Raw genomic sequence first — 13,563 nt, forward strand, 5'->3', positions numbered from 1 at the left:
TTAGTTCAGCAAGGGACAAATGTTTGCTAAGGAGGGTGCGTTAGGAAAAAAAAAAAAGGGAACCAAACTCCTCCCTCTAAGTTATTACAACTTCGAAATTAAGCAGGCTTCAGGTGAGAGGTGTGGAAAAAGAAAATAACAGCTCTTTATTAATACACATATATATATAGATATCTATATATATAAAACAAACCCAAATGAGCAACAGCGGTGTAACCAAAACTTTCAAAACAAAACCTTACTTCCCCAGGTCCGCGGGCTGCTCCCGCCAGTTCAACAATTGCCCACAGCCACGTGAGCCATGGCGGCTCCACTGCCAGCCATGAAGGGGGTTTTCCCGCCAGTCCCAGGGCTATGGGCACGGTCCTCGGTAACACCTCGGGGCTCCACAGCTCAGGAAAAAACTGCCCGCAGCGGTGGGCGGTGGAAGGGTCAGGCAGCTGCCGCAGGAAGATTCTCTGACCCGCAGAACCGGCACAGGGCGTAGCCTGAGGCGGACACCTCGCTCTGAGAGGTCGGCAGGTGCTATGACGGCCGGCAAAGGACTGGGGCCGCTCCCTGTCAGCGGTGCCAGGCAGGGAGAAGGTTTCTCGTCGGGGGGGGGGGGGGGGGGAAGGAATCAAACAGGAGAACAAGAAGGTGGCTGCCGGTTCTGTCGGGCAGCAGGCAGGAAAACCCACAAACAGAAGGCCGATGTGCTGCCGGCCGGTTTTAAAAGGAACTCTCCCTTCTGCGTGCAACCCCGCTGCCTCCCCCCCCCACGCCTTCCCCCAGCTCGGAAAAGAGAGTGGGGGGACATCGTAGGTGCACACTATCCAGTAATTGATATTGGGGGAAAAAAAAAAAATTCCAATATCTCTTTTCAAACCTGTAACAATGCTGAATAATTAGATTTCTAAAATACCAGCCTTCCTGTACATAATCATTAGAAAAATAAATCTTAGTTGAGAGACTAGAAGAAACCTGATGCTGATGGAAGAGCAATGATATGTGAACAGGAAATAGGACAGGATCCAAGAAATCTCTTGTCATCATAAAAAGTAATGAGGTGGATGCACCAGAGAACAATGCTCTCCCCTCTTCTAGGCAATATTCTCAGTACAACAGTTTTCCATGACTGTTTCCAGGACTGCAATGGCTCAGACAGTGAAAGATGCAGATTAGCCAGGACAAAATTAATCGCTGCAAGAACAGCACAGATATTTCTCAAGAATGCTGGACCTTTTCTCCAGTCTTGCTGAAACACAAAATTATACAAGTTTCTAGGCAAGAATAAAGCACTGAGAAGAGATCATTCACTGCAGAGTGCATCATCACTCTACAAAGACTGTCAGTTCAGTTTCAGGTTCACTCAGTGTGGTGGGCCTTACATATGAAGTAATAAATTCATTAGAATACAAATGTTGGAAGGCTGATAACCTCTGCTCATATGTCAAGGCATCACCTCCAAGCAGAAGGAAATCCATTAGCTACATGCCCCTGGAGCAGATTAAGTATCTTCATAAATCCCTCTAAACTACAAAGTCTCACCTCCTGTGCAGTCAATGCAATTCTGCTTACACTGGGGAGAGCTCCTGGACACCATCCAGAATATCTCAATTTTTAACTGCAATTTCCTGTTCTAGAAGTAGTTCTAGCTGTCCCCTCAGTGAGGAGGGATGGAAGTCTTTAGCTCACATCAAAGCATCAGGACATACAGGGAATCATATCTTATGGACCTACTGTCAGGTTCCAGCAATCACAACTTCAGGATCTCCACTAGCCTACGATCACATTTAATACCTACCCACAATGGATCTGTCTTTGAAGACACTGTACAAATTCCTGATCAACTCATCTTGACCACTCTAACATTACCGCATAAGTGAGACACAGAATTCAACCAAACTCATATGAAAATGCAGTTCCTGGATTATAACTGTCAGTGAGTTCTTCTATTGGTAAAAAATTACTTATTGCCTAGTTACCCTCTCTCTATGATTTCAAAGACTTCTATAACACAGCCTCCTCACACCAGCCAGCTGTCTCTTCTTCAGACTGAAGGGCTGTAACTATATAAACCTTGCTTGTCTGGAAGCAATTGCTTTCTTTTAATTACTGTGTCATCCTTCTTTGTATCTTCTTTAGTTTTTCAATTATTTTCTTGAGATGATGCAACCAGAAATGTAGCATTTAAGCCAAGAGCAAACCTTACATTTAAAGCATTGTAAAAATGAGATGTTTCCCTCTTTTTCTTAATACTCTAAGCTTGTTGACAGATGTCTGGGTTGAAGTGACATTTTAAAGAAGAATCCTCATTCCATTTCCTGAGCGCTGATGGTATTTTACGGCCTATCCATGCACCCATACTGCCATGTGACTTGTACTATAAAGATATGCAACTTTGCATTTATCAACACTCAATTTAATCTGCTTACAAATACTACCAAAAAGAGGTACTGTGATTTTTTTCCTGGGTTCAATATGCACTATTAATATTTGTGCCTGCATCAGCCCACCCAAAGGATATGAAATGTATACTATTAAACACAAACATTAAATTCCCTCATAATCTCTGCATTCTCTTCCTCCTCTTATTCACTGCCAGAGCTGTGCTATCAGTGCTCGTTTATGAAACTTATACTGGCAGATTAAAAAGTTACTACTTCATTTTTAATTGCTTCAAAGTTTTTCATCTCTAATAGAGGCAAAAATCATATAAAGGAAAACTAGGCAGTAGTTGCTGTAAAAGCTAATAAAATGTAGAAAACAGATGTTTCTTCCATACAAAAGCTCCAAATCACAATAACAACAACAAAAAAAAAATATGCAAACTTACTTCCCCCGTATCAACAGTTCCTACTGGCTCTTGGATGCCATCTTGTTTCCTCAGACTCTGCAATGTCAGAAGCTAATGTGGGTCCTGCAAAAAATTTTTCTTCTATTCCTCCACCAAAACATACACCAAAGCATTGTACAAAGATTCATGTTCTTCCTACTGTTTGTCCTTATTGGTGACAAGGCCCTAGGGTAGGACTGCATCTAACATAGGAGAATTTGTCATCTACATTTCCTGCTTTATGTCTCTTCCTCAAACAGAAGGAAGTTACTTACACATTTGTTGGCAATTAGTATAGTCACCTCACCAGGTTGCCAGTGGGGCAGAAGGTAAGTTCTGTACTCTGAAAGGCTCCAGCATGTGACCTAGACATCTCTTATTCAATTGAAAATACCCTATTTATGTCCAGAGGGACTTTTGGACAGCTTGCACTTCAGAAAGTTTTGCTGCACACACGGTGAAAAACAGCAAAACAACATACTTCAGAGCATTATGAGCCAAAACACAAACAAACAAGATTTAAATACAAAAAAACATTTAGAACAAAAAAAACTTTTTTGTTTCCCTTCTTATGGCTTTACAGCTGTATGGGCCCACAGTTGTGTTTTTAAATTAAACTAAAAATGCTTCTTTTATTAATGGAAAGCTAATAGCCTCACATAATCACAAACTTCAGAACTCAGTTTAAGAAAATAAACACCACAAGCTGGCAGTATTAAAAACATGAGCTGATGATACTGACGACAAGCCAAAAATGGTAATCAGCATGTGGTATTAGGAGGAATATTCTGTCCTTACTAAATGCCGATTTTTGTACTTATTAAAAGCTTGCATTTCTAACCTTTTGTGAAATTCATCACCACATTGCCTCAAGCTTGGAGGTCTTGGAGGTCTGACTGAAGTATTCAGGAGCAGCACGCTGCAGAGCAACACAGTGTGGTGGTGCATAGCAAGAGCCAGTGTTGAAGACTAAGTATTCATACTTCAGACACTTGTTCTGACCCAGCCCTGTGGACTGAAAATCCATTAGTGAAGTACATCTTCCAGTCTAGTTGTTTGAAAAAATATCAAGTTCATGTCATCTGTGCTCACTCTGCAATGCAAACCTATGACAATAAGTAGAGATGACTACAATTCACAAACACCAATACAGTTGCATGCACCCTGTACACTAGTTGATCTTAAAGCTGTTACTTTCTTTCCTGCATTCAGCTATATTTTTTATTTTAACAGAACTGTCAGACCCCTTATCATCTTCCCAAACTGAAAGATAATAAGATGAAAGCCCTTGTGTTCTACAGAGGGTGTAAATTTTCAAGGATGTTACAGCTGATAGATGAGTCAGACAACCCAAGTAATACTTATGTGACAAAAGAAAAAATTCATATGAGAGGGGTGTTTAGCATAAACAGTAAGGGCAAGGCTACATAGACCTTTGCTGCTCATGTTGTAGATGTATAAAAAATATACACATGTGTCTCAGAGGAAAAATACAGAGTTGCTAGTATGGACCTTTCCCCATCTTTCCTTATTCAAAGGGCAACACCTACTGGTTTAAAGTTACAGTGAAGCAAAACTCCAACCTTCAAACATATTCCTCCCTAATGGCATTTGTAGTACAAGAGGAAAGGTCTTTTATGGCCTGCAGATTCCAAACAATGGAACTGGCAACAGCAATGAAAGACAAGATATGAAGTAGACCAGAGCCACTAAGTGATCATGATCTATCCTGTAGTACCACTTTCTAAATCAAGCTTGTCCAATTAAATTAAAGAGTCTAACTATTTCAAAGGGAAGGTCTTAAAAGTAAGCTGTCCAAGAAAGAAAAGCTCTTCAGAAACATTTTCTTTTTTTTTTTCCTTTTAGTATCACCTAATGTATTAAGAACACCAGAGTTTGGTATATGCAGCTTTTCCCAGTCAAGAAGGACTTAGTGCGAACACTAACAATACAGAATGTGAGGTCAAGACCACTCAGAAACCAAGAAAATCTCTTAAGTCACTTCAAGGCCTATTCATCTAAAATTTGAAAATTTAATTACTATTACTCAAAAACTTCCCAAATTTTAGCTTTTTGTAGGCACGCATACAGGAGTAAAATAGTTTGTATCACCTAACAAATGTACAAAGAACAAAAAGAGAATCCAAAAACCTGTTATACTAAAAAACACACACACAAAAAAACCCCAACAACAACAAAAAAAAACAAACAAAAAACCCCAAAACAAAACAAAAAACCAAACCAAACAAACAAAAAGCCAAAACAAACCAAACAAACAAAATTAAAGTTGAAGTGGTTGTTCATGCAAGAAGTGTCATCTTCCATTTCCGGTTGAAATTTACTCGTCAATACCTGCCCAAGAAATATTCTTATATACGACTAAGATACTACATAGTATCTTGGGATACAGTCTAGGGAGATAAGCTATCACAATAAAATTGCTAATATACAACATTAAACAGGTTATCAATTCTATCTTATAAACCTCTTAAGCAAATAAAAGACCTTTTTTTTGTGAAGACACATTCAAATTTCTACATCACCCTCTCAAGTAGCTTATAAAAGTTCTATACAGATCAGGCTGATACATGCATCCATTCAATGTAAGAACCTTATCTAGTACAGAGATGCCTCTGAAGAAGTGTATTGTGAAATTCTACTTGCTTAAAACTTGCATTGTAAGTAGCACGTATGAAAACCTGAAGCATTTCTATTGTTTCCCACAAGTTCTCCAAGTAAAAACTGTAAGACTGGTCACATGCCATGCTTCTCACAAGATGCGTCATGCCATAATTTCTTAAATTAAGCATAGTCTACTGAACATAGGCCAACCAACACAAGTCTCTGTATACACTATAATCCTTTCAGACACAATGTAGCAAGAATGAAGCGGAAGAAGGTTGCAGATAGAGCACCAGATTACATAGACACAAAACCGTACAAAACTGCATTTATGCAGCTGTGTTTGCACAGTATGTTTTAAAAGAGAGAATAACACAAGTAAAAGATGCCTCTAAATGAGTGAAGATGGATTCTTTTCTGGAGATGGAACCTGGTTTAGCTATGTTGATCAAAAACAAAACAACAAACCACACCACTTCTAACATTGTAATTATATCACTACAAAAATAAAAAAGACATCAAGCTCAAGAGCCTCCTCTAGCTAGTAAAGATACAGAGGCCAGTGATACTTTTGGTTACAACGCATAACTAAAAACAGACCAGAGCATTACAGTAGTACCAGCTCATTATCAAATTGCATTAGCCATAAACCAAGGATCACATTGTAAGCAGGGGAGGCCCTAGTCAGGTTCTGGGTATCTCCCTCTAATAGCTTCAGGGCCATAGTCCAACCAGGCTCCAAATTACTTGGCTTTGAGCAGGATTTGAATGCTTTCAATAACTGCTAATATTAGAAGATGCCACACATGTTCAGTATTTCTTGGGATCTGCTCCTCAATGGAGAAAAGAAGTCTACACCAATGTAGGTCCGATTCAGATAAAATGAGAAAAACAACCTTCCTATGCAAGTCTGGGAAGAGCTGGCTGAGGGTAGACTCCTTGTGGAGATGGAACAACTCCTGAGTCCATGCTGCAGCGAACCTGACCTCAGCTATCCTCACCTCCCCCTCCACTAAATTCACTCATTCAGCCCCACTGCTAACTAAAACTTAGTGTTTAATACTCTGTCACAGGACTACTGCAACCAGCAACAACTGCATACTTTGCTCTGCTCTCTGCTTCACACTGCAAGCATAGGTGAAAGTCTCACTGCCCAACATGAGGAACCAGCAAAAGTACCTTCTGCTTATGTTTTGATGGCAATGTAGGTGAAAGATTCCAACATAAATGCAAAACCCACAAAATTCCTTAACATGTAGAGCTTTTTGTTACTGTTGTTATGGAAATAATGAGGCAGGTGTTCTACATACATAGCTTAACGTCCACATTATAACTTCAAATCTTGCATGGATAAAGAGTAGGCCCATCTTTATGCTGGAACAGAGTGTGACAACAGTTTGGTCCTCCAAGCTGAAAGTGGGCCCACACAACTAGTTGCCTAACTCACCACCACAATTTTTTTTTGTTAGAACAGACTTTCTGAGGTGCCTGAAGCAGTTGATCAATGTTTTTTTTTAGAGCTGACACCAAAAAAGGCCACACAAAGTAAAGAGGAAAAGGACCAAATGGAGAAAAATAGTCAGGAAAAAAAAAGTAGAGCTATTTAATCTCCTCCCCCCTCTGGTTAATACAAAAACATACTCTCAGTTTCCAAGGCTTATTAAATTTATTGTTCTCCGAGTGGTTGGCCTTCCACAAAACAGCCTGTAGCAGTCACAGAGGTTAATGCAAGCACTTCAAAAAGTAGAGAATAGCCAGTTTTGTCTGGATATAAGTTTACAAAGGAAAAAAAAAAAAAATCTAAGAAACAGCTCCAGGCTTTCAAGGAGCTACAAGGCTGCACTTGACACACATCAAGTTTATTATCAGTGTTTCATTAACTAGGTTCTTAAAGAGAAGTCTGCCTACTATTTCTTCCACATAAGGACTCATTTTCTATTCACTTTCTGTTATTTGAATTCAGGAAGGTAAGCCTAAAACATTTTTGGGAGTGTAAAGCTGAATAAACCCAAATAAACTTAAGCTACATGGACACAAGAATATGAAAGTATAAATTCAAGGTATTTCTGGTTCAGTTAATTTCATTGTCATAAAAGGAAAAGTCAGCCACTGCATGCAGCTCTCACCTCAACATGGCAAATCTTCAAATCAGTTCACTAAAAAGAGCATCGTCAGAGATTCTACTGTGTTTGATGAACTTCTCTTGAAACCTACATCCGTGAGCACCTCATGTGAAGACATCAGAGTCAAGATTCTGACTCCAAATACTTCCTGATCGCACCTGATATCAGTAACGAACAGGGATAGCCAGAAGATGCCTACCCATTATTGCCCGATCTGCAGCTTTGCAGCACTCCACGGCGAAGGAAGGGGAACCAGTTCACAGCAGAGCGCTCAAAGCAGCAAGACTAGAACAGTGGGATGTCAACAAGACTGGAGCGATGGGATGTGCTCGTCACGCTCTCACACTGTTAGGCTGAAAAGACCAGGTAAGCAGGTACCACACTAAAACAAAGCCGTCTGCTCGTTACCCGGCCGTGCCACAGGGTTCGACTGCAGGGGAGTTCAAACACCGGCCACGACCCCATCCTGAGGTGCGCGCCTCGATACAAGCTCTCACAGACGAATGCAGCCAATATTCATTAAAGAGCCATAAACGCTACACCCGAATACCAGCTGCCCGGGCGCCCGGCTGAACCCGCCCGCGGTAGCAATTTAGTTCATTCAAGCGTGCCCTAAGCTCCAGCATTTAGGAAAAAAACAGCGACCCGGGTCACAGCTTTAGAAACCTAATAGCGGCCAAATGAGCGGGGCCCGGCCGCTTTATCGCCCTTTAACAGCCCGGCGGGCCGGGTCGGGCAGCGCGGCCGGACCCTCCTGCCCCCCGCCCTGGGGCTGCCCCGCCGGTGCTCACCTGACCCCCGCACACCGCCCCCGCCGCTCGGGAACGTGTCCACGGTGCGGGTCGGGAACCTACCAGGTAATCCATGTACCGGGGAGGCGCCGGGCGCCGCGCTGCCGAGTTCTCCGGAGGGGCCGCGGTTGCCCGCCCGGCTGACAGCGGCGCTGGGCCGGCCGGAGCTCCTCCGCCGCGGGGAGGGCGCGCAGAGCGGGGAGGCGCGGGGGGCTCGGCGGAGCGGGGCCGGGAGAGCGCGGGCGCTGCCCCGGCGACGCTGTCAGGGCGCGCTGCCGCCCGCACGGCGCGGCGGGGAGGGGAGGGAGGGAGGGAGGGAGGGAGGGGAAGGGAGAGGAGAGGAGAGAAGAGGAGAGGAGGGACGGCGGGGCCGGGCGGGCGGCGGAGGGAGGGACGCGCCGTCAGCTGATCGCACACGTGGGGCTGCGGGGAGCGCGCCCTTAAAGGGGTAGGCGCGCCCGGGAGGCGGGACCGCCGTGGGAGGGGGTCTGGGATTCCTTGTAGAGAGTCCAGAGTAGGGCAGCGGAGCTGGTGAAGAGGCTGGAGTACAGGTTTCATAAGGAGCGGCTGAGGGAGCTAGGGGTGTTTAGCGTGGAGAAAACGAGGCTCAGGGGAGACCTTATCGCTCCCTGTAACTCCCTGAAAGGAGGATGTAGAGAGGGGGTTCGGCGTGTTCTCCCAGGCAACCAGTGAGAGGACGAGTGGAAATAGCCTTATGCTGCGCCACGGGAGGTTTAGCTTGGACATTAGGAAGAATTTCTTCGCAGAATTCCTTCTTAGACATTGCAATAGGCTGCCCAGGGAGGTGGTGGAGTCACTGTCTCTGGAGGTGTTTAAGAATAAAGACTGGACGTGGTCTTTAAGAAAAGACAGTGCTATGGTGTAGTTGACACGGTGGTGGTTCGGTCAAAGGTTGGACTCGATGATCTCAGAGGTCTTTGCCAACCTAATTGGTTCTGTGATAATTCCCCCAAGCACCTGCGAAAGCAGCGCTCATGGCTTGTACTGCAGGCTGACATCTGGACATGGAGGCTTTCCCACAAATGTACAGTGTTAGCAGGAATGCCTGACTTCCTGGAAAAATAGAAGGAAACTTCTAAACAGGTATGACGGTGGTGCAGGAAATCTAGAAACGAGGCATCAACCGACAGATAAGGAAGAAAAAAAAACCTGTAATAAAAAGAATGGTGAAAGCAGGTAAGGAGCTAGGAGAAAGGAGGCGTAAATGAGGAGCCAAGAGCAAATGGGAGTAAGTATTTGTAAGGATGTTGGTAAGCAGTTGGCCTAGACCTAATAAACGGGGGTGGGGAAAGGGCAATTAAAATTGCTGCTCTGATTTTTGTAATTACTAAAGTCTGTTGTCAACAGTTTCAGTTACAACATCCAGACAGTGCTGGTAAGGTGTTCCCCTTGTCTGCCCAAAAAACCATCTTGTTCTTGTCAATGGATAATTAATTTTCCTCATGCATCTAGTCTAGAAAAAACTTCTTTCCTTTAACAGTCCTTACTTTTCTTTGGGAGTCAGCATCAAATACAGCTAGATAGCAAATTGAATTTAATTTAGATGACCACAAATGATTTTATTTTTTTTTAACTTTCGATCATTAAGAAATTTGCTAACTTTAGTATTTTAATAGCTAACAGGTAGAAAGAGGGATACAGTCTTGGCCCTTCCTGCTATTCAGTATTTTGACTGTTTTCCATGTAGCCATAGCCATTGCTGGCAACTGTCTGCTGATCACGGGATGTCATTTTGACAGTGGGAACTACAGGGTAAAGACTACTTTAGCCTTTGCAGAGGTGGCTAAAGTAGGCCTCTCAATAATGTAACAAGAGAGCTGCAAGAAACTCTGATTTCATTGTCCTTCTGCCATCACACGTGATTTTTAACATTTTGCATTGCTTTCCTCTTAACCTTTGGAACTCTTTATTTCTTCTTTTTGGCAGCAATAATACAACACTCTGGAGACTTGCTGCCTTAGGTGCTTCTCTAAATGAAGGGTGACTGGGAGGGAATCTATAGGAGAACATCAAGAACAAGCAGATATTTCTCAAGTATTTCCTATGAGAGTAATAGGAAAGAACTGAGATAATTGAGCAGAAAATAGAATCCATGTGCAGAGAGTTGCTGCAGAGAGGATGTTGTAATGGGAAATGAACTGACTTTCATTGAAACAAAGGAGATTTAGGCCAGATACTGGAAAACACTTTATTGGGAAGGATATTTGAGCACGGACAGACACCATGACTAAAAGTAGTAGAATTTCTGAAAGTAGCCTTGGGTTATATCAACCTTTCTCAAATGTAGTTTAGTTAGCACTGATTTACAACTGGAGAAAATTAATTGGAAGACCCTCCTGTTTTATATGAATCTGATAGTTGTGATTATGAAGATGCAGTGTGTTGATATATCCAAAGAAAAATGTTTATTCCCAAATGATTATTTTATACATGGAATTTTCTTTCTAGCTTATAAATAAGACCTTGTGAGCTGAACAGAACATCAGTTAACAAAACCAAAAAATTTCTCATATATACACTGAAAATCCCACAAACTTGATCAAGAGAGAAGCCAAGCCAGGCCTAAACTTATGTATTAGTCATTCTGTTTATTGTAAACACTTGAGTCTTTTGGCCTTTGTGTAGCTTTATGGCACATTCATTTTATTACATAAAGTGAAGATTAACATTGAACAATAGCAGAATACAAGTCCTGTAACACATGCCTTCTAGCCTACATAACAGTCATGTAGGATTTCTTTCATCTGAAAACAAATTCAATTTAATATTGGAATATGTACCTAATGCAGTGTTAGTTATCTTCATAAAGAAGCTTGTCAGCAGGAACTTGCATGTCAAGATAGAAGGGACAAGATCAAAGTGTTTTAATGGAACAAAATTTCATGTGTTGACTATGAGGTAATAAGTCTGGTTCCAAAAATGGAAGAGAGCTTATTCACAGAAGCACAAGTGTATACTCAATGAAATCTCGTTGCAAAAATAATTTTCTGTAAACTTGTGTGAAAAGTAATCAATCTGGGACTCAGACTTTGACCCTGAGAAGTGCTGAGCACAATATTTTATCATCTATTGCTTATGTCAGTGCAATTTAATGAGTTTGAACATTTTAACACAAGATTACCACCTGACAAATTGAAGGTTTTATAGCACTAGCAGTTAACAAACTCTGAAGGTGGAATTGACATAAAAATGTATTGGTTACTTAGTAGATATTAGTAAAATGGGAATTTAAAATGAATATGCCTATTTCCAAACATACTTTGGTGGAATTAATGTGGGTTTTTTTCAGAACTGTATTGCCAGCTCTATAGATACAAGTTGTCCAAGTAAGCATTATCTTGGAAAACAACTTGAGGGACAGGCATACTGTAGAACATCTTTTAGTCATATTGCTTTAATTTCTAGTCTCATCAGTTAAACAGATTCTGTCAAGATAATACTTATGTAGAAGTCCTGATGAAAGCAGTGCTATTCATTCAGTAGCAGTACATAGGAACAGTATGACCAGTGTTTGCACATCATGGTTTGAGTGACCTGAACACTGGATGTTTTATAAAAGGTGCCCTAAAGCAAAAAGGCCTAACAGTGTATCAGGGACTGAGACATTCTAAACCACTTTACCACATAAGAATAATTTAATTCATTAAGAGAACAAAGTGCATGGTACGTTTGTTCTCATCTTGCTCTCCACATCCCACCCAATTCTAATAAATTAGGGGAAAAGGCAATTGACTTTTTTTATTATTAGCAAGAAGATGGTTGTACTAATCATCAGATTTTACTGATATAAGGAGCCCTGATAGCTCTGGTAAGGAAAATTAATTACCGGAGGGAGGAGGATGATATATTACCCTTCTAATTAAAGTTGAGAAACAAACTATTCATTATCTTTGAAAGTACTGAAATAAGCTACGTCTGCTCTTCTTATCAACATTAGTTTTCCGTGGTACAAGGTTGTTAGAGCAGGCATACACAAACTCTCAGTTTGGCAAGACATAGGATAGTTAACAGCAGAAAAGCAAAACATAATTTGTAGTTTCATGCTAATACCATATACTTACTCTGGAAAAATAAAATCTGTAGAGGAAAACCTCATGTAAAAATGTGGTTCTCTTGACTCAGGATATTCATACAGTAATCTAAATGCTCCCAAATCCTACGAAATCCCTTTACTGGGTATGGCTAGAAATTTGGAATTGGATGCCTTAAAAAGTACAAATTGTGGGTAGTTAAAAAATACAAATTATGTGATAAAACGGTCTCTAACTTCACTGGCAGAGCAGACAAGAAGCTGGACCAGATAGGAACTTAAGACTAGGTAGAAAAGTTCTGAGTTAAACAGCTGGAAAACTGATAAAAAAAAATTATTTTAATGGTCTAATGGCAATAGGTTTTTAAGCATACATTGTAACGATAAATGTATGTGGCCAATAGTGACCAAAATTATTTCCTAGAAAGATCCAGAAAGGCATAAAAATGGAAAAAAAAACTGGACAGAGAAATGAAAGAATGGGTGTTTTACAAGGAGAGTTTGAGCATTAAATAGAGGCCAAGAGCAGTCAGCAGTTATATTTGCAGCTCAAATGTCGGCAAGTGACTTGGAGCCCGCTGTTAATCAAAATCATGTGACTTACAGGGAAAGGGAGAAGGTGCTCTGAGTAAATAATGCTTGAAGCAATTTGCAGCTCTTTATCTGATATATTGACAAATGTCAGCATGCAGAGATACCATAGCCAAAGGTGAAGGAACGCTATGAGAGAAGCAAAACCTCTCCATCAAAAATCTTTTCCTCTTTCTCTTTCCTTTGATGCTTTGCTGCCTTCTGGCAATTTGGTCACTATGTGTGCTATGGTTAGATATTTTTTTTCTATAAAAGAACACATGAGTATGAAAGCAAGCAAACAGATTTTGAAAAGGCTTTTTCACCTGTTCTCCCTTTTCTTGTTTCCAGAAATATTTGGCTGACCTTTAGGTAACCTTACTGGCAAAATAACAACAGGCAGTCTAAGAGCAAAGATTAACGATAGAACAAGGTCAAAAGTAAAAACCAGTTTCAGACTGTAGTTATGCTGATATAAATTTACTATAATTTTAATGAATTTAATTAATTTAAACCTATAGGATATGAATAAATATTACAGTTGATTTTATACAGGGTATTTACTCCTCCCTGTGTGCCCAAAATGTT

At 41.2% G+C, this 13,563-nt stretch overlaps 1 protein-coding gene across 3 annotated transcripts in view; it reads right to left on the reverse strand.

Annotated features, from left to right (window-relative positions):
• ARL15 (ADP ribosylation factor like GTPase 15) overlaps positions 1-13,563 on the reverse strand; it is a 243,710-nt gene that overhangs the window by 224,945 nt on the left and 5,202 nt on the right. The window contains exon 1 of one of the 3 annotated variants that reach the window (XM_032674810.1): positions 8,418-8,571. The exons of 1 other annotated variant lie outside the window; for it this stretch is intronic. The gene's annotated coding sequence lies outside the window, so the exon portion shown is untranslated. Of the gene's footprint in view, positions 1-8,417; positions 8,585-13,563 lie in introns of those variants that run through there. One more of the 3 variants, XM_032674809.1, reaches the window with a different exon arrangement.

Source organism: Chiroxiphia lanceolata, chromosome Z, assembly GCF_009829145.1.
Source record: "Chiroxiphia lanceolata isolate bChiLan1 chromosome Z, bChiLan1.pri, whole genome shotgun sequence".
Taxonomy (NCBI): domain Eukaryota; kingdom Metazoa; phylum Chordata; class Aves; order Passeriformes; family Pipridae; genus Chiroxiphia; species Chiroxiphia lanceolata.